Source organism: Onychomys torridus, chromosome 3 (genome assembly GCF_903995425.1).
Source record: "Onychomys torridus chromosome 3, mOncTor1.1, whole genome shotgun sequence".
NCBI classification, from domain to species: Eukaryota; Metazoa; Chordata; class Mammalia; order Rodentia; family Cricetidae; genus Onychomys; species Onychomys torridus.
The window spans coordinates 78,569,443-78,590,890 of record NC_050445.1 but is presented as its reverse complement, the minus strand read 5'-3'; the positions used below and the strand labels follow the sequence as shown (position 1 = coordinate 78,590,890).

At 39.4% G+C, this 21,448-nt stretch overlaps 1 protein-coding gene across 7 annotated transcripts in view; it reads right to left on the bottom strand.

The window, feature by feature from the left end:
* Magi2 (membrane associated guanylate kinase, WW and PDZ domain containing 2) overlaps positions 1 to 21,448 on the bottom strand; it is a 1,436,700-nt gene that overhangs the window by 763,263 nt on the left and 651,989 nt on the right. Inside the window, exon 1 of one of the 7 annotated variants that reach the window (XM_036180391.1) lies at positions 9,872 to 10,166. The exons of the other annotated variants lie outside the window; for them this stretch is intronic. The gene's annotated coding sequence lies outside the window, so the exon portion shown is untranslated. Of the gene's footprint in view, positions 1 to 9,871; positions 10,167 to 21,448 lie in introns of those variants that run through there. 7 annotated transcript variants of the gene reach the window in all.

The window sequence follows — 21,448 nt, the reverse complement described above, 5'->3', positions numbered from 1 at the left end:
TCACTGCTTGTCTGTACAGACCTCCAGGTCTTTATAATTAGTACTGGGATTAAAGGCATGTGTCGCCATGCTTGGCTATGTTCCCTAGTGTGGCCTTGAAGACACAGAGACCCTTCCTGATAAGTGGTTGGATTAAGGGAGTGTGCTACCACTGTCTGACTCCTATGTTTACTTAAAATGGCTTGCTATTTCCTCTGATCTCCAGGCAAAGTTTATTAAAGCACAAGTAAAATATCATTATAGTTCTTTATGGATCTCAGGCAACACTGTTTCCTCTGTCCAATTATCCTTTCCTTCTTCTGCAATTGAAAGAGTGATGTTAATTCTTAGATTGTGTAGTCCTTCACTGCTCTACTGATCCAGGTAGAGTGATGTACCTCTCCCTTTATGCATATTCATACCATAGTGGTTACTGTTAGTCCACCACATTTCTGTCCTGCGTTCACATATATATAAAACACTAAATTGAGAGATTTTCATGGGCTTCAAGAGCCCTATATTGTTAGCAGCTGACCAAATCTTGCACAAGACAATATGGAATTTTTGCTTAAAGTATTCATCCACTCAACTCATGAAATACAAATGTAGTTCTAGTATACACTCTTAGGAAGACAATTATCTAAGAGAATCTTTCCAAGAATTAGTGCAAAGTAAATAACAATAGTGATCTCCATAGTAAGTAACCTCAAGCTTCCCAGAGTAAGAAACTGCAATAGAAATAAATTATAAATATTTAATATTTTACAACTTGCAATTTGAGATTCTAACCTATTTAAAATTATGTGTATAGACACATAAAGACAAACAGCTTCTCTACTTCCCAGTTTCAAATTCAGGTCGAGGTTAATATACACAGGATGAAGATGACTAGCTAAATCTCCTTTAACAACCAAGAAAGCCTCTAAACCCACAGAGATAACAGTTGACAATTTCTTTAAGGTATGATTTGAACATTCTTGGCATTGGAGCTTTAAAATGTGTACAATGAAAAGTAGAATCTAAAGATGGTTAATGAGAAGCTCTTATCTATCTCCCCTCTAATTGTAAATGACAAGAAAGGCAGATTTAAGGTGGCAATGTTCCTTTCCATGTGAGAACTGAACATCACATCTCGATAAACTCATTAGGTGTTTGAAAGAATAATAGGATATCAAGTTGTGACCAAAAGTTGTTAATTAAGCAAAATGCCGGTTATTTTCTTTCATGATGTTATAACAAAATAATGTGCATATTAACAATAGTTGAATATCTTAAAGTGTAAGTTTATGTGTGAAATTTTTATCACACATTTCCCCTATCTTCGAAGATAAAAATGTTAGTTTTCTCAAGTTAAACCTTCAAAAAATAAATAAATAAAAGAGATTTCTCAGAACAATTTTTCTGAACATTGGCCTTTTATAACCCATAAGCCTTTCTCCATGATATAATTTTTTAGTACCACATTGTAAAATTGTGTGGTAGTACACATGACTAGCAAGCACAAAGCCTTGGGTTCAGGCTCCAGCACTGTAATAAAAGAAATTCCCCCCAGATGAAACTGCATTTATATTTAATAAACAGATAAAATGTACTTTATCTTGTAGCTCATGATGTTCTTAAGAACATTTACATTGTAGTATGGTTAAGTCTAGCTAATTAACATGCAATATACAACAAAGTTAGCATTGTTGTGATGAGAGCGCATAAAAAACACTTTCTTTGAATTTGTTGATTTATCAGCAACTGTAGTCATCTTGCTATTGAACAGACCTTTGAAATGTGTAGCTCCTAACTATAATTCTATGTCCATCAGCCAGCATCTCCCCTACTGTTTAACTATTCCAAACTCAGATGACTATTTGGCTTCCTAAAGATGTGAGAAAAATTATTTGAAACTCTATATATAAAATTGTATATTCCCAAGCTAAACTCCCACATCTCAGGTAGTGAGGCAACCATGTTCCTTAGCAAATTCTGAGGTTAACTCTTCTTGACAAGCTATTGAGTAGTACCCATAGTTTGTTTGATTGGAAGAATGAAATTGATATGAAGAATGCAAACTCTCTTCTTTTGCATCTTTAGGAACATTTATCCCACTCTTAGTATGCATTTAAAGTAAGAACAATGATGGCCCTTAGATTGTCTTTTTGAACTCAGGTATCAGAAGGCCAAACCAACTGGAGCATTAGTGTCTATTCCCAAAATGTACCTGAGGCAATGTCTAGAAAATGATGGTGAAAGAGATCACATCTCAGCTTCCTCAAGCAGCCAGAAGGACCTGGTATAAGATAGTATCAACTGTAGCTTCTGTTTATTTATTGATTGCCTATGCTGTGCCAAACATGCTGTAGGAACCTATCTCATCCCTAATATTGGAACAGCATTGCCAAGAAGTATTTTAATCCTCTCTTTACTGAAAAGAAAATTGAGGTTTGAAAGCCAAAGGAAGCTGCCCAGTTTTCTGTGTTAAATATCTGCTAAAATCCAGACTTCATTCTAGTCTCTCCTGCTGTGTCTATATACATCACTAGTTGATGTACATAGAAAGAGCTGCTCTAGGGAAAAGAAAGAGTTTAGCTTATTTCTTTCCTGAGTCATGTGAAACTTGAAGAAGAAATTGCTTCCATGTTACAGCTTATGAAAAGAATTCCTTATTCACAGTGTGTCCTCAAGTTACCAGCTAAAGTCATAGGCTACACAGATCAATCAAAACTTCATAGGAAACATCTAAACACTGTTTTTCAAAGAGTCGGCACCATTTAGGAATCTTGGTAAAATGTGCAGACGCTGATTCAATAGGTTGAGATGAGGTCCCAAATTCTGTTTACAATCTCTAAAATTATGGAGATGCTTCTGGTCTAGAGACTACACTCAACAACAGCACACCTCCAAAGAGAACACATCTCTTTAGCTCCTCATAGCAACAGCAGACAGGATGCAAAGAACCATTGGGCTAAGGAAAGATGGGACACAGCTTCAGACAAAAAGACTAGCATGGAGCCAGAGAGATTGCCCAGTGGTTAAAGTCACTGTCTGCTCTTGCAGATGACCCAGGTTCAGTTCCCAGCACCCACATGGAGGCTCACAATCTTCTTAAACTCCTGTTCCTGGGTAGCTGACACTTCTTGTGACCTCTGTGGGTTTCTGATCACACATGGTGCATGTGCATACACTCAAACACGCGCGCGCGCGCGCGCACACACACACACACACACACACACACATACACACACACACATAAAGTTAAATGAAAAATTTTGAATAGACAAACCTAATACAAAGCTTCTATTCTATACAAAGTTAATTCACATATGAAAATATTTCTCTTACTCTCCTTCCATTTTATTGTCCACTGATCACATTTGAACATTACATTTTATGAGTTGTTAGTAAAAACTTTGCGGTAGTTTTTAGTAATCTTAAACTTTTTTTCTTCAGTTTTACCACAGGTTATATCAAGTAGAGATTATGGACTATTTAATTTCATAAGGTCATATTATTTTCCTTCTTCCATGATGTGAACAAGAAGACCAGCTTGCTCAAAAGAACTCCATGAGAACTATGCTACATTCCTCTATTGGGCAATGACACAGGAAGTGAACTCTATGAGAACTATGCTATCATCCTCTATTGGGCAATGATACAGGAAGATAATCAAGGATCCAGAGAGTACTGAGCAAGGCAGGCTTCAAAGAAGACACATTCATAATTAACATGCTCCTTGAAATGAACGTTCCAGTTTTGAGGGGTACAAGTTATAAAAGGCTGATATATAGCAAAGTAGCACAATATAGTTTTATGTACTTGGCTAGAATGATTGTTAAGACATGGAATGAGAAAACATCAGCCTTTTGGTAGACCTCATTCAGGTATAGAGTATAGACAGAGAACATTCTGGACAATCAGTTAAAAATATTCTTTCAAGTTTGAGGAATGTGAGCTCCTTATATACGTATTAACGGTTTGAAACCAATTTCTTCGCTGCTGACTTACGTGTATGGAACCAGCAAAGGATCTTCTTAACACCAGTGCACCAACCGAAAGACCTGTAATCTCCAGAGCAACAGCCATAAACCAGGAAGCCTAAGTTGCCTTATGCAGCACCAGATACATGAAAGTTTGCTGCACAAAGGAAACAAGTGGCCATAGCTGAAGGACATGCATAGAGCAGAACTTCATATTTTACTAACCAAACCCAGCTCTGTTTGCAGTTTTTCTTTTGAAATAAAGGGGGGATGGAAAAACTCACTGTCTAAAGTATTTCTTTACCTAACACATACTGAAGGTCATGTACCCAAGTGTTTGGAAGGGGCTCTGTGTAATAGCTCAAAAGGATGATACATAGTGTCTTTTTCTGTTGTCATGGCAAAGACACCTAAAAGACCATGTGTGTGACTTACTGTCAAGGGCAGTTTACAATAGCATTTATTGGCAAGCAGGCCTACTAAGAGGAACTCTACTTTTTAAACAGATACTCACCCTGACTTACCCTAAAAAGACTAGTATTTCCATCTAAACCAGAGTGTGTGTGTGGCAGACTAATGATTTTTCATAGAATTGAATATCTCCTATACCATATCTGAAACCCATCCAGTAAAATGGAAGCTATTAATCAATAACTTCACTAGTTAGAGGCCACCTGTTCCACTTAGAAAGTCACTTAAACATTTTCAGCTCTTAGAAATATTAAGAATCTATTTTTAAATGATTCTTAGTGTAGTAGTTTAAGGACAACTGTAAGACCAGCGGAGACAAGTCCCTCCTCCCATGATCTAGTGGGAAGTTAAGGTTTCCAAGGGGTGTTTGGAAGAACGCAATGAAATGAAACCTCAGCTGTCTATCAATAAGATGCTGATGTATTTATAGAGCATAAATGACAAGAGGGCTATGCTGAGCCCTTTCAATAAGCCTCAATTAAAGTGATCAATATTGCCAAAGGAATCTTTAAAAGCACCTCTGACAGCCAAGTTCTCTGAGATTAGTTCTAAATGTGAAATAGGGTACTTCAAGGCAAAGGGGGAAGTAAATTCCAGTGTCCAGGAATTAACTGCTAGCTGTTCCATCCCACAGAATCTCAAGGTTATCAGGTCCATGAAATAGTAATGAGTTCATGGATAGCTCCCCTCCCCACTCCCGCACCCACTGTATCCAGGAAAACAAACCCAAGTGGTGCACTCATGGGATTTCAACATACCCTTGGGAAATCACACTGACCACATTTATTCAGTGTTTGTCCATAATGTCCTCTCTGATGGTTTCAATGTCCCTTACTAGTCCTGGTCTGCTGAAAGTCCCATCTCTTCCGTAAGTCCTTTATTTTGTGTTCTTGCATTATAACAGATGACTTTGCAATGAAGTTCCCACTCATAGACTCACGAAGCAGTTGTCTGATTTTCCCCTTGGAGGTCTCTGAAGAAAACAAGCCCCTTGCAGGCAAGCTCCATACTGTTTTCTGCTTTGCAGCCTCTCATCAGAAAGCCCAGCACTGAGCAGTACACAACATGGTTTACACAAGTACTTCTGGGAGAGTTCTACCTCAGGAGAGCTTTCTAGGCTCCTATGATGAATAGTAGCTTGGTTAGACAGGTGTCACCACATTCAGAAGAGACCCAGAAGGGACCAGATGCAAAGAACTAAGGGTGGCGAGAGGAAAGATGTAGAAAACAAGTACTTTAGAAAGAAGGATCTAAGAGGGACCGTAGAGCACTGATCTTGGGATGCTTTTACATAGATTACAAGGTACTTTTTTGAAATATTGCAACAAAAATCATGCCAGGATTTTTCAAAGATGAAAGTTCCTAATAAGGGGCACATGTTGGGACTAGCCTGGTTATAGGATTCTGAAATTTGACAATGCAGTGTAGATACTTAGTCTCTATCTAGCACCTATCTTTGAACAATGTTGTTGCTTTAGTAATATTTTTTTTTACATTCATTTGTTCACTCAACAACCATTCAATACATACTTAATTTGTAAGTTGACATAATTTGAGACCCATGAAAGGCTACTTTGAGTAAAATGAACGTAGGCTCTGGCTTCAGAATGTCCTGCCTCCTGGTAGACACTGATATTAACCAAATAATGATACTTACATAAAACCGAACATCAACACACCTGTAAAGTGTAATAAAGGATAATGAGCTCTGAGTACATTTCACTGTGAAGCAAAGAACTATTTGAGAAAGAAAAGTGGGCACAGAAGGTGCTTTTGGAAAGCACACACTTCTTAGTCTGTGACAAAGCTATTCTTGTCATGAGGACAAGGGAAGAACTGAGGTGATATAAACTGTCACCGTTGGTCTATGTGAATTGCCTGAACTCACAGTTCACAGGTAATAAGAGTCTGGTTTAAAAAACAAACACACAAACAAAAAACCACCATCAAATGCAGTCAAAATAACAGCACAATTTAATTTTTTTCAATTACACTAAAATGTTATTATCCTCATAGTAAGCAACTGAGGTCTCAGTGAGATTGCTGCAAGTTGTGTGTCTTCAGCAATAGTTGGTGGTGTGACAGACTTTGAGGGGAAATGTACCTCAACTGAACACAAAACGAAGTATTTTAAGCTTAGAGCCTTTCATTATACCTCTGCATACTTAATGTCATGTTGCCATCTACTAAGGCTTTTAACAATTTAAAATAGAACTTTAGGTCATAGAATTCCAAAAGTGACAGAGAGAATGGATGTCAGACACCAGGCTCTGCTGCATAAGACCTTCTGAGATTTCTTAGCTCTGTGCTAACAAATATTTCAAGGACTAAATGAGAGTCAAATATCTTTGTCTAAAACTTGATCTATCTCAGTTTTTCCTTTCTATGCCACAGGCATCTTATGAAAAACCTTTTTTGACTCCTAGGAATTTTTGTATGTTCTAAATTCAAAGCAAGGAGAACATTTTAGCACCTGGGCCATTCATTCTTTTTCAGCCCTTATTAAAGGGTCCTTGGTGGGGGGCTGGAGTCCAGCTCAGTGGTTGGCCCCTTTCCTAGCCTGGCTCTGGGCTGGAGCAGTTGGTTGCACTAGAAGGGAAAGCTTAGGCAGCCCACACTTCATTGTGAAACCACTCCCAGCCCCCCAAGGCTTCCAGGTTTGCTGGGTTCTTCCCAATGTCGACCGTGTTTTAGCTGTTTTTCAGCTTCTAACACAAAACATGTCCTCAAGTTCTAAAGCTTCCTGACTCTTCCAGGTTTCTAGTTTGCTGAATACTCCCAGCTTCTAAAAACAGAGAATGGTTCCTTGGCATACACACATGCCCTCTGGTTATCCACACCTGAGATTTCGCAGGCTGAGCACCTCATCTGCGGTCATTGACAGTCTAGAGGAGTGACCCTGCTGATCCTCTCACGACCTCTGAGCTTCCCATGTGTGTTGTTCTGTCTGTTGTTCTGCTCTGATTACATCAGTTTTCCCAAAGCACGCCATGTCCCATACCCACACTGCCCGCATGGAACCAGCTCTACATGCTGTGATAAAGTCCCAGCTCTCTTGTGCTACTGCAGAGGCTAATGTAAGGCCTCAGTAAGCTTGTACCTTTTTCAAAATTATTTTAAACAGACTCCAAGGAAATCTGTGCTCTGGTTCTTCTGTACAGAAAGGGATTCATGCTATAAACCTTCAGCGGGATAACCTTCAGTAGGGCAATGACCACGATGCCATTGGAATTACTGAACTGAATAAAATCACATTTGTGCTAGTTCCAAGATGACCCCATCCCTTGGGCAGGGAGTACTGACGGTCTTTCAAATGTCTATAACTAGGAACTGTCACACGTGTAAAGAACAATTCCCCTTTGCAGTGCACACACTACTGCACTATTCTGCATCCTCGTGTTGCCTTCTTTAGTATCTAAGTCCTTTCGCACTGCACCTTATGCCTAAAACATGAGGAATCCAGCCCCCTCCACATGAACACGCTTCACACTCTCAGAATCATTTTAGGATGCTGTGTAACAGAGAACAGTGGATTTTACACACCCCCAACAACACATGCTTCCTCACCCACAGCCCTCTGCTAAAGTGGATCCTGCCTCTGCTGGTGGGAGCTTTCGCAAACTGAAGACGGAATAAAGGCGGAAGGAGTGGTGTGCCTTGCTCCACCACCTCCACCACCTGCTCCGCACAGGAATTCCTTAATAAGCACTTGTGCAGGACAGCACAGAAGTGTGTCCCTTCCCTGCCTTGTAACTCGGAGACACAGCTTTCTCCCAGCACAATGGATTCACAAAGAGAGAAAAACCATAGGACAGGAAATGGCAGCTTTATATTCTCAGAGATGGATGATGGGCAGGTACCATAGGTTTTTTACTTCTCACTTTCCATTTCAAAAGTCCAAATGCAAAGAGCCACATGGAGGGGATTTTCTTAGAGAAATTGTTGACTTGCAGACAAAAAAAAAAGTGTTTCGTGTCATGTCCCAATAAATCTAATCTACCCTTTTTAAAAATGGAAACCTGTGATTGCCGGGAAGTGATCTGCTGCTAGCTTTGCTCTGGGTAGTTTGTGTTTCAAGTCAAACCGTCACCACCCACTCTCCATTCAAGCCGAGATTTTAAAAGGCAGGCAAACTGAAAGGAACCACGAGTCAGCCCGTCCCTCTCAGCAAACACCGAGAACAGCAAATCACAACGCTGGTGAAGGGCTCTGTACTTGAAGACCATCTCCTCAGGACAGGAGGAGAGATATGGAGCCATTTTTCACCAGCTTCACAAGAAAATGTCAGCTCACAGCGGCTCGTGCATTGCCAGAGCGCATCTTAATTTGGCCCAAAGGGACGCGGCCAGTCACCCTCACAGAACATTTTCCTAAATAGTCCGTAGCAAATCTGATCCCCTGAGCTCTGAGCATCTTGGGAATAGAATGTTTGGCAATCGCATGGTACAGAAATGCATCCTATTCAAAACTAAATGCCCTCATGTTTGCTTTGGCAATCATGGAAATTAGACACTTCCGAGTTTAAAAAAAAACAAAACAAAAAACAAAAAACAAAAACACAGGAAGAGAAAAGGCTCTCACACTCCTCGTCCTCCTCCAGCGTTCTGACTAATACCTCTGGGCAGTTTACTTCAGAGTGGAGCAGATTCTTGACCAGGGCACAATGGCAAATTGGCACACAAGCCTCTAGCTCTCACCAAAGCACGGGCACTCTTTCTTTGTAAAAACACGGGGAAATACTCAGGCTGGAACAAAAGACACTCTATCTGCAAAGCCAGAAGTGAGAGAAATTATGTATTTGATTTACACACATCTGTACCCACTCACAAAAAAGGCTTTGAACCTTTAATCATTTAATTTAATCATACCACACTGTATTCTTTCCCCAAACCCAGGCACATTAAGATTATTTTTTTTAAAGATTTGGTTCCAATAGGAGGTAAAACACGCTGCTGGAAGAATACCTGGGGTGTGCCTTTTTGAAAGGGTGCCATTTCAAACTTATAATATTTGAACTCAATTGTGGGAGATTCAGATAAGGCAAATGCAGTGGGTTATCTGAGAATTATTCTGACATTAGCCAAATGCCAAGTCAGCAGATATTTGCTGTTTACATTTAACAATACCTTCAACATGCATTTTGCAGCCTGGTGGGGCAAAATGATAACTAGTCTCCAAACAGCCACCTGACAACCTCGGGCAGAAGCACACATTGTGACTCGGAGGAGACATGATGGCTCTCCGCGAGCTGTATTCAACAAAAGCTCCGGAAGGCAGTGAGAGGCATTCTGCACACAGAGTGAGAGTCAAAGCAAGTTTAGGCTCACATCTGGTGGAATACAGCACTGTCTTACCCAGCGTTGGGGAGCAGGAGGGTATGGAGGCTATAAATAGAAAATACACACATAGACAGACAGAATCCCGAAGCCGGAGCAGGTCGGTTTAGGCTTACTAACCTGGAACTGAGCTCAGAGCAAGCCCAGGAGCCGCGCGTCCTCTCGCACCTTTCCATGGTCCTCAGTCAGCGTCTTCCCAAACCACCTGTACTGATCCAAGCCATCCTCCGGTAAAATTATCTTTTTGGGAGAAGTAGTCTTTGCTGAGCTTTGATCTTGCCAGCATAAACGTCTAGAATTTTCCTCTTGAAGCGAGACACAGCAACACAAAACTGCTCCTGAGGTCTATTGTTTTCCTCCTCTCAAAGATGAAGCATGCAGCACTTCTCTCTCTCTCTCTCTCTCTCTCTCTCTCTCTCTCTCTCTCTCTCTCTCTCTCCCTCTCCTTCCCTCCTTCCCTCCCTCCCTCTCCCCCTCCCTCCCTCCCTCCCTCCCTCTCCCTCTCCTCTCTAGCAAACGCTAGCTCCCTCCTTTCTCTTCCCCCAACCCCCACTAGCAACCTCACTGGATTCCCATTCAGTCAGGGTCATTTACATCTCACAGCATGAAAACCAGGGTTATACCCAAGTCTGTCTCTCACTTTTGGATTTCCTCAGGAATAGGGAGGGGGCGGCCCTAGGTGAAGTCAGGTGACCCTTCCCTTAAAAGCCTGTGAGATGGATGGAATTTGTGAGTTTTAAGATCCACACAGGCGCATTTACATTACAAAGCCAAGGGGAGAGCTCCTGGAGATTAAGCATTTTTGGTTTTCCTTTCATAGTCCCCTTTTAGCAATTAAGAGAAGCTAGCATAGTATATTGAAATGTAATTAAACTTTTCAATGTTAATAACAAGGCTGCATCTTTTCAGCATCACCCAACTGAACAATTCTTTTAAACTTGTGAGCATAGACCTTCTTTTTCTGTGAAGGGTCAAAGAATCCTTTATTTTACTACTACGCACTTTTCCTAATTGGTCTGTTCTTTGCAATCCAGTTAATGTATCCTGAAGTTAAGGGCCATTATAAAGATAATAATAAGGTGAAAGGGGGAAAAAAATGAAAAAACTCCCAGAAATCAATAGCTTCCTCTTCAGCAGCTATGTCCCATAAAGGTAACTTAGGTTCTAAGCAAATCACTTTTCCCTTCTCTGCCTCAGTTTTTCCATGTCAATGAGGAGCCAATAGAACAAAGGTAACAGACATCTTCCTCCCTTTGCCATCCTTGGCCCAGAAGCTCGGGAGAGGAGATGCCCAGGTAGCAACACCTGTTCAGAACCTGAGACTCAGAAATAAGAGGCAAAACCTGTGCCCACCAGCAGTGTGGACGACAAGGGTGAAGCCACAGCCTGGGATCTATGGAGCAAGCCTCCTCCAATTGGATCTCTGCTATGGTGCTCTACTGTTAAACAGGAAACTTATGTCATGTGCTCTCAGTGGCATTGCAAAGAAGGATGAGATGAGTTTATGAACTGTTTCAGATCAAAAGTAATTAGGGGAGTGAGGGGATGAGAATGAGCAACATCAGACCTCCTATTTTGACCTTTAGGTCTATACTTGGAAAAACAAATATTTTGATGCACTAGGGGCCAAATTCAGCCTCACACTTGTTAGGGAAATACCCTACTACTGAGCTATATTGCAGACATTATCCGTATATTCTTAATTTCAAGATCCCCTCTCCACCTCTACAGCTTATAAACAACAACTGAATAAATTCTCATACCAAGCACCTCCTGTCCCCTCAAGAATGGAGTCCAAGGAAAGGGACATTGCTGGTGTGACAGGGCCATCAAACTGAAATGCACACAGTTCCCTCCATACACATCATTTAGACCAGACAGAAAATGAGGAACAACTATTCACCAGTTGTTCCTAGTTGCTTTGTGTTTTAAAAGTGTACCTTGCATGGAAATATCCAATTTAAGCTTTTCAAATAAATTATATGCTAAATGGCTACAAAATTAACTTCAGTTTGTGCTACAAAAATTGGCGTCCAAACATTGGACAGTAAAAAATATCTTTCTGCAGAAATTAAGTCAGCTTAGACAAATTTAGGAGGGCCTAAAATTCTGCAGGATGGAAGCAGAAAGATTTGAGCTGGTGTCTTTTAGAAATACGTTAGCCAGTTTTGCCTTTTACTCCCCTCCCCCTTTAGCATTAGGTGTTTTAGTTCCAAATTTACTCACAGTTTGGCTTTACTGTTTGTTTTGTTTTATTCTCACCCTTAAAAAAATATTTTATGATAGAGGCACTTTTTTTTAATGTATTGTGCCTGACACTGATAACAAAGAGAGAAAAGTGAATTCTATGTTATATTACATAATAGGTGGGATTTAGCACAAACGCTGTTGTACAAGGTTCAATGTCCTTGATATTTTACAAGAGGAATGACAGATCTAGTCTCTCTGTTATTTGATTAGAGTCAAAGGGTCTTGATGTAAAGTGGCCTATCAAAGCTTACCAATGAGAAGCTAACTTAATGTAAAAGTAAAAATAAATTAGTAAAAAGTTTATAGTCACTAACTAGAGTTGGTGTTCTGAAACATCTATTACTTCTAAATTGTTGACATGGGAAAATAAGTCTGCACTTGTGTGCTCACTTGTTTAAACAATGTTCACTGAGCATATCCTTTGTACTGAGCACAATGCTAAGCACGGACAGGAAAGACAAATAGAGTCTGGATCCTCTGAGATACTTAAACTATGGGTACTATTAGCATAAAGTAGATTTAGCAGTGCCTGGTACAAAGTGCTACAGAAATTCAGAAGATGGTGACAATTTTCCTTACTGGTAGGAAGAGGGGCAGAAAAGAATGGGTGGGACTTGAACTGAGCTTTTGAATGTATTAGTTATCTAGGTGACAGTCAGAAAGATTACAGATACCAATGGGGCAGCAAATGTAAAACTTAGCAGTGTGGTGTGCTTGGACTGCAGGGGTGTGAGTGCTTCCAAGCATAGGTTGGAAGCAGATGTGGGCCTTGTGCACCCTCTGTGACCAGTGGCAAGTTAGTTACAATGCCTTGCCTAGTGCTTTCTACTTGTTACAATTGTTGACACCAATGTGAAAGGCGGATTGTAGCAGTATTTCCCAAATTTCCAAATAAGAACAAATCCCTGAGAGTAAGCACACTGAGTGTACACCACACCAGAGAACTCTAGGAATATCTATTTTTAGGAAGTATCTTAAGTAATTGTTACAATGCTGGTTTTGTTATAGTTCATGACCACAGATGTATTGGAATTACCTGTAGTTTAATAGAATCAGAATATCTGGAGACAAGGCTAAGAATCCTGACTTCTAAGGTGGTTACAACGCAGTCAAAGTGGAGAACTACCTTTGTTTGGAGAGGAGGCATGGGGCATAGGTCACCCAGAAACTGTTTTAGAGGATGCTTGAGTTGAACAATAGAATCCAACTAGCTCTACGATAGGTGTCTTCATTTTGCAAAATGTAATATCACAGTACTGCTATATCAAGTTTCCTGGAAGCAGAGCTGGGAGAGCACTGCCAACTAGCAGACCCCTTGTCTTTGCTTCTTAGGGGTTGCATCATTTTTTCATTCTGCCTTCTGTCCTTAACCAACTTCATTTTGTTGTATATATAATCCAATATGCTAGCCTATTGCCTTTAAATTGTATTGCTTAGAGACTCTGTTCTCACCAAACAGGAAGTTGTGGTCTCTTTGGTCAGATGAGGAAAGACTAGATTAGCTGGTTTGATTACCTAGGTTTGCTACAGTTGCATTGACAATGATCACGTGTCCACATTCACTTTTCCGGGACTCTGAAGGAAGGTCTTCTGAAAAGCTCACAGCAGGGCAGATACAAGGAGGTTTATCACAGACACAATGGTAAAAGTAAGAAATGCTTGAGAATATTCCATCAGTGGTAGAAGAGAGACCAAAGTTTCCAGAAGCTGTTCAGAAGCAAACCCCATAGAAGGAGCGAATCTAAAGGTGATGTCTTCAAGGACTGTGAATGCCACACTTTAAAGCAAACATCCCAAGGGGTTATCTATTTGCCTAGTTCCCGGAAGATACAGATCCAATTTTGAACTCTATACATGGGAAGAAAATATAGGACACTAGAAGTCACATGAATGCTAAACAATATTAATGAAAAGTAGGCTTAGGAAGAAAGGAACAAATTACACAGTCAAGACCCTTTGTAAGTCAAGTGAAAGAATTTTGCTTTTTACACTTAAATAAGCTTTATGTGATGGCTGAGAAGACTTTTCAAAATATAATACAGTGAATGTGCTTATTTTGTACCATAAATATTAACATAGAGACAATAGTCTGTGCAATCTCACCCTCCTGGAATTCACAGAGAACATTGCTAAACTTGCCAACTGTCTCTTACACCAGGGTCTGCTCCAGGTGTGCCCACTCTCTCTTGTAGCAGACACCCTTTCTTTTGTCCAGTTGCCTTTATGCTTCAAGAACTTACTGCTAATACTGCACAGGAGTCTATTCCTCTCTTCCTCTCCTCTCCTGCAGCTTACATTTGTTGTGTGCTGCAGACAACCTAAACAGTCGGAGTGAAGACATTTAACTTTTTTAAAATGTATTTTTATTTTATGCTTATAAGTACTCTATCATATGCATACACTGCCTGCGGAGGTCAGAAGAGGTCTGAGTCCCGAAGACTGAAGCTGCAGATGGTTGTGAGCCAACATATAGATTATGGGAACCAAACCTGGGTCCTCAGCTACAGCATGACCTGCTCTTCACTGCCGACCCATCACTCCAGCACTGAGATTTAACTGTTTTAATTCTCACAATAGCTGTTGTCGCCACTTAACCATGGAGGGAAGTGACTTTTGGAGAAGCTGAATCATTCACCAAAGATACAAGAACTAAACAAATAGCAGTTTCTTGTTCATGGCTCAACTACAGCCTGTGCAACATGATTAGCTTCGTATCTTAATCTTCCAGAAACTAAAATGCAGTAGTAGAGTCTACCAGTACACTAGGGCTGTAATTGTTTAGCCTTCTACTCTATTACCCATTCACTAAAGGCTCATTATTAACAGCTAGACTGGCTTTGACTGAGTCCTGTTATCTTTGAGCATTGTGACTAAAAACAGGTCATCCAGCCTCTGGGCCTCAGTTCCCAGACCAGCCTTAGAGTTTCATCATGAGACCCAAATGACAATCCATGCCTGGAATTTAATACAATGCCTTCAGCTATTATAAACTGATAAAATACAGTTATCTCTTATCATTGTTGCAGTATTAACAATGAAGTGAAGTTTCTGCTTTTCCCAAAGAGAGTTTGCTGTCAACGTGATACATTCAAGGAAGTGGGTACTTCTTCCATTTAGGAACTGCCTCCATAAGACTGGCCTGGGGCCATGTCCATGAGGCATTTTTTAAATTGCTAGTTGATGTAGGAGGGCCCAGCCCACAGTGGACAGTCCCATTCCTGAGCAGGCAAGTCTGGGCTCTATAAGAAAGCTAGCTGAGCAAGCCAGGAGAAGGGAGGCACTGAATAGTGTTCCTCCAGGGGCTGTGCTTCAGTTCCTGCCTGCAGATTCCTGTCTTGAATTGCTTCTCTGGCTTCCCTTGATAGACTGTAGCTTTTAAGCTGAAATAAATCCTTTTCCCCCAAGTTGCTTTGGTCAGTGTTTTGTCATAGCACCAAAAAAAGAAACAAAAACAAAACAAACAAACCAAAACAAACTAGAATATAGAGCTACACGTTACCAATCAAATCAGGAAGTACCATCGACCACCATCTAACTAATCATGAATAACATATATTGATTCACTATTAGGCCATAGTCCATGCTTTTGAAAGGCAAAAGGTAAAAATTACCTGTTTTCCAAAAAGCCAATACTTGTATTTCAGCCATAAGCTAAATGTTGATTCCTTTATACAACCATCAATTGCACTTATAATCTACTACCTTTTCTGAGTTAAATAGCTTCAGTATTTCTATGGAATATCTCTACATAATCTAACACATGTTTACTAGCAAATATAACTTCTTTTACATATGCAGCAAAGTTGTCAGTTAAGTTCATTTTGAGTGTATATTGATATTCTGCTTATGTGAAGTCAAAACCAAATACATTATAGATCTTTTTGACAGCAAGAAAATAAATTTTGCGTGAGAATAAGGTTTATCATATTTTTAAAATATAGACAAGGTCATGAAGCCTGTCATCTTTTTTCCATTATATGAATTGATCTAAATGGGTAATTCTATTGTTGATGGTTTGTGTGAGCATCAACTACATGGTCTGTGTTATAGTATACGGGGTGGTAGGTGTAACTAGTATTAGCAGAACCTGGATCTGTGAGCACTTCATTTTTCTGTCTCATAGGCTACATGGCAATTTTAATCAGAAACAACTCACTTCTTTTTGACTGTTTATGTCAAATTAATGCATTTTCAGTCACTGTCAAAATTATGCTGCTCTGCTTGAAGACAGATATATATATATATTTGTGTATCCATAATTATCACAGGGAGTGGTTTGATTATCCCATTCTAAGGCAAGAAAAGCAAAATGCAGAGAATTCATGCTTTGGGGTTTTCTTTTGTCCTAAAGCCAAAGCAGGTGCCTTAAGAAAAGCCTTCAAGTTTGTCTCCGTGGCAAAGACACAGAACTGTAGCAGCCCTGACTTCACCATTTCTGCACGGGCTACCTCTAAACAAATTACTTGTCTTAAAAACAGCAATGTATCAACTGAACAGAATTATGAGGTGTTAACTGTAACAGCTCATATTTATCACCACTTTCAGCACCAACACAACCACTGTGAAACCAGCACCACAACCACTACCATTATCATCATCACCACCACATCACCGCTTCCATTGTTATCCTCATGAGTATTGCCCTCATCAGTATAACTACTGCTGCTACCACAGTCACCAACACAATCATCATCTACTTCACCACTATTACCTCAATCATCATTATCATACCCCTGCCTGTCATTGTAGAGCATGTCATGTACCAGATGATAAAATAAATGCTAGCTTCCATGATCACTGCTATAACATTTTATTTTATTGGCTTTCAGCTTATGAATTTGAATATTCTGACTCCACTGCCTTGATATAAAATAGACTTTCATGTTCCAATGGGCTCTAGTCAAAGTAAAGGCCTATATATACATACCATTCAGTACATAAGGTAAAAATGTGAAATGCTTACTCTTCACTAGTTTTTTTCTCTCCATAATAAGTCTCAGGAACAGACCTTGAACATAGAAGTTCCACACATGAGAATGTCTTTCCCTGAAAGTAACTCACCAAGTATCACAAGTTAACAATATACAAAAAGAAAGAGAGAGAGAGAGAGAGAGAGAGAGAGAGAGAGAGACCAGGGTTGGGGATTTGGGGATTTCGCTCAGTGGTAGAGCGCTTGCCTAGCAAGCACAAGGCCCTGGGTTCGATCCTCAGCTCAAAAAAAAATATACAATGGCAATGGATGTAACTCAGTTGTAGCATAGTTGACTAGCATGTGAAGGACCTAGGTTTACTCGACCATGCTAGATGAAACAAAAATGAAAACAAAACCTCATAACAAATAAGACTATGCATAGGGAGCATCCTCCTAAGATAATTTCCAAGTCTTCAGAAGGCAAATTCATGATGTATTACTTAGGACATGTTTCATATGATGGTCAAAACAAAGCATAAGATGGACTTTCTGTCCAGAATGGGCACAAATGCCTTGCACTGTTGACATTTGTCTTTTATGGAACTGGTTTTCTGATCTCAAAATGACCTATCCAATTTTAGTTTCTGCAAACCAGGCTGGCTTATGATCTCTTCTTTTCTACAAAGGATCACATTTTCCCATAACCCTTTACCCTTACCTTGTGAACAGTACCAACTAGATCTGAGTGGGGCATATGCTTTCTGAGACAAGCTTTCCTAAGAGCCGAGCCTAGAGAAAATGTCATAGGTGAATTTGTTCTCTACACCTCTTGCTTTTTTTTTCCTTGCAATGTAAAACACTGATCAGCACATTCAGAATCCTTAGTGTTGACTCATCTCATAAAAGGCATCAACATCCACTAGAACATATTGTGTAAATTAGTATCCCTTAGGAAGGGATACTTTTTGTCTGAATTTTGATGGTTTGTGCCATTTCTTACAATGAAAATATTCCTCAAAAGTAGAATTAAAAATAATTTCTAGAACTTCTTAAATATGTCCTAAAATATGTCTATTTAAATGGGCTGAATTAGTTGAGCATATTTCTTGTAAAGTTCAATTACCTAGTATTGGACCTAAGAGCAAGGGAAGAGAAGATATTTGACACTGTACTTCCACCATAGACTGCCTGGATGAGTCTAGACCAGACATCTTAATGCTCCTGAACACTAATATCCTTATCTCTAAAATAGGGATTGTAATAGCTTCATATCTCAGGTGAATTGTGAAAAAAATGTAATGATGAAATTGATAGCACAGAACCCATTGGTATTCAATAGGCCTCAGGAAGCAGGACATAGCTTCTTTCTTCCTAAGTAGATATTCACTTATTAAATAGTGGTTTCACATTGTCTTGCTTTACCCACAATTTGCATTAAGGTCTTTCAACATGAAAGTTCCATTATTCAAATTAGACTTGCTCTTATGGAGAATGTGAATTTAGTCAAGCAGTTAACTTTCTGTAAGGTACTAGAGCAGTTTAATAAAATCAAGTCTACATGGATCTAGAGGCAAAGGAAGAAGAGTTGATAGAAAGAAATAGTGGCCTGTTCTACTCACAGGCCAGGAGATGTGATGATAGGAGGCTAGAGAGGTTTGATTGGATTCAGTAGACCCAGTCTTGGCCAATGTATTTGTTGTTAATAAACTTTTTAAGCTATGGAGCTTTATTCAGAGAACATGAAGCTTGTAGGTTTAAGTTTAATGAAATTCAGTAAAAACTTTCTTGAGGACCTTTCCACATTGAGTCCCATCAGTCTTTGATAATGGATGAGGCATCCAGTTGAATCAACCCATGTTTGTGTCAGACAGAGAGATGTGCTCTACCTGTATTGTCTCATCTTGTCTTCACAGTGGCACACAGTCCCCATTTTAGGAAGAAACAATCTCTGCAAGCAGATCCTCAATGATTTTTTTTCCCAAGGTCAAAAAGCAAAAAGAACAGAGCAGGATTGATAACACCCTAGAATACAAAGCCTCAGGTACTTTGTACTGTATGTACCATGCTGCCACCCTCTGGGGCAGAAACTGGGGATGAATCTATTAAGAAACCAAACCTTAATTAAATGACTTGCAATTATATTTCACATAATGTGAGCAGTGCTGTAAGAGTCATGTAAGCTTGAGGGGGAAAGAGGCCTGATTTGGCAGAGATGTGGTACTTAATATTTAACAAAAGGATTTATGAAACCAAGCAACAACCTGACTTGTAGCATTTGCTGATTTTTGGAGAGTAATTATGTCTACCTAGCAGATTTCAAGCTATCAATTTAACCCCAAAAGCCCCTGAATTGGAGTTGAAACAAGATACATATAATCCCCTTCTCTCTTTTCCTCTCACTCTGAATTTATATGATTCTTTTTTCAAAACATAAATAGTTACATGTTAATAAAAGTAACATGCCTCCATTAGTCCCTTCTCCTTTTCTTTTTCCAAGCTATTCAGGTTACTAGTTTACCCTTCATTTTCAAATAAAACAGTTCATTTTCATGATAGAAAAAAAATAAATTCCCAAGTGCAACTTCTGATGATGACTTTTCCATTTTCTTCAACATACTTTATATCACTTTTGAGTGAATAAATTGAAGGATTTCATGTGAGATGTGTGAAGTTTTCAAGGAGTACAACACAGGATTCCTCTAGTAAACTAGTAGGTGACTGCTGCAGGTCAGCTTTGCTGGGGAAGAGTCATGAGGAAAACCTGAAGAGGAAACACACTAGCTAATGACCCTATGCTCTGTAGTCCTCACTTTCTTAAAGGGTTGCAATTGCTTGAAACACTCTAGAACACAAGGTGATTGACAGATTGTAGAGAAATTGCAGGCAGAATTGGCATAGTTGCAACTTGGGCAAGCAGTGGAGCTGCCATTTGTAGATATTCCAATGTAGCATCTGGGAAAGGATTGCTGAGACAATCTACTTCATCTTGTTAGTTTCATATGAGCAATGTAAAGAAGAATGTAGTAGAGAGTTAAACATGAAACGTCTTCTATGTAAGGAAGTTTGCATACCTTCTTGATCATTAACCACATCAATGTGCAAAAATTTCTTCTCCATGAAACCAAGAAAGACGAGCATGTTTAAGGTAAGGCTGCTCTTTAGAGGCACAGATCTGAGTTAAGAACAAAATTCTTCAAAACTTATGATAAAGTAGAGAAATAAAAAAACTAAATATTCAACTGCTACTTATAGCATAATATATTTATGTTCAATATGCCAGCTTACACAGTAAATATTATACTAGAAAAACAAAATAGGAAATAATATTTTTGTAATAGAAGAAATGAATGATATTTTATTCTGAAATTAGTAAAAGAGAATATTAATATTCTATTAATTTGATAGGCACCAAAACCATTACTGAATGAAACTGGGTATCACAGCCACTGAAGAATGATTACTTAAAATGCTTATGAACAATACATGAATATGTATAAATATGCTTCTTCAAATTCATTCACTAACAACAAATTAAGTTAGAATATCAAAGTTTGTTCTTATGAGAGTTTATAAGACTCTATAGTGTTCTAAACCTTCAGCTTCATACAGAATGAAATCAATAAAAATAAAATTCAAATAGTAGCATGATTCAGATTTTCCAACAGTTTAGAATGCCTCTAAGTTTAGGATTGTCAAGTTAAAAACTCACATCTGATAGGATTACAGAAGCACAGATTTGAGTCAGAGATGAGCTTCCTCCAAGTCAGAAGGGTACTAGCAATTCAGTCTATGCTGGCTGGTTGTATTGTCAACATGATGCAATCTAGAGTCATTTGGGAAGAAGAAGCTTCAGTTGGGAAAATAAATGCTCCCACCAGACTGGCAAGCCTATGGTACATTTTCTTGATTGATTATAAACATGGGAATGGTCTGTCCATTGTGAGCAGTGCTACCCCTAGGCAGCTGGTCAAGGATGGTGTAAGAAAGCAGACTGAGCAACCCAAGCAACATTCTCCATGGCTACACCTTAAGTTTCTGCCTTCATTTCTTTCCCCAACTTTCCTCAGTGACTGGCAGTGACCCGAGAGTTATAAACTGAAATGAAGCCTTTCCTTCCCAAGTTGTTCTGGTCATGATATTTTATCACAACAATAGAAAAGTAACTAAGACACAGTCATAGTTTGACATAGGGCTGCTGGTGTCAGGTGAGACTTCGGGAAACATGTCACAGATCAACTAGGGAGAACGAAAGGGTCTTAGTAAAGAAGTGGACTTATGGCTACATACAGAAATATGGAGAGAATTACTCTAGGCTTGGGTTGTGAGACTGCCTTTCCATTTCCCTAATCCCAAATTCATAGCTGACACATTATTCTTATGCCCAGACTGATAGAATATTCCTTTGACACAAGGGAAAAATGATTTTGATGTAGATGATTTTGAATTTTGAGACCTTAAAAGAGATTGTGTTGGAAAGGTTGGCTGGGTCAGAGCCGTGAATGTAGACTCAGGGGTCATCCAGAGCATGGTGCAGT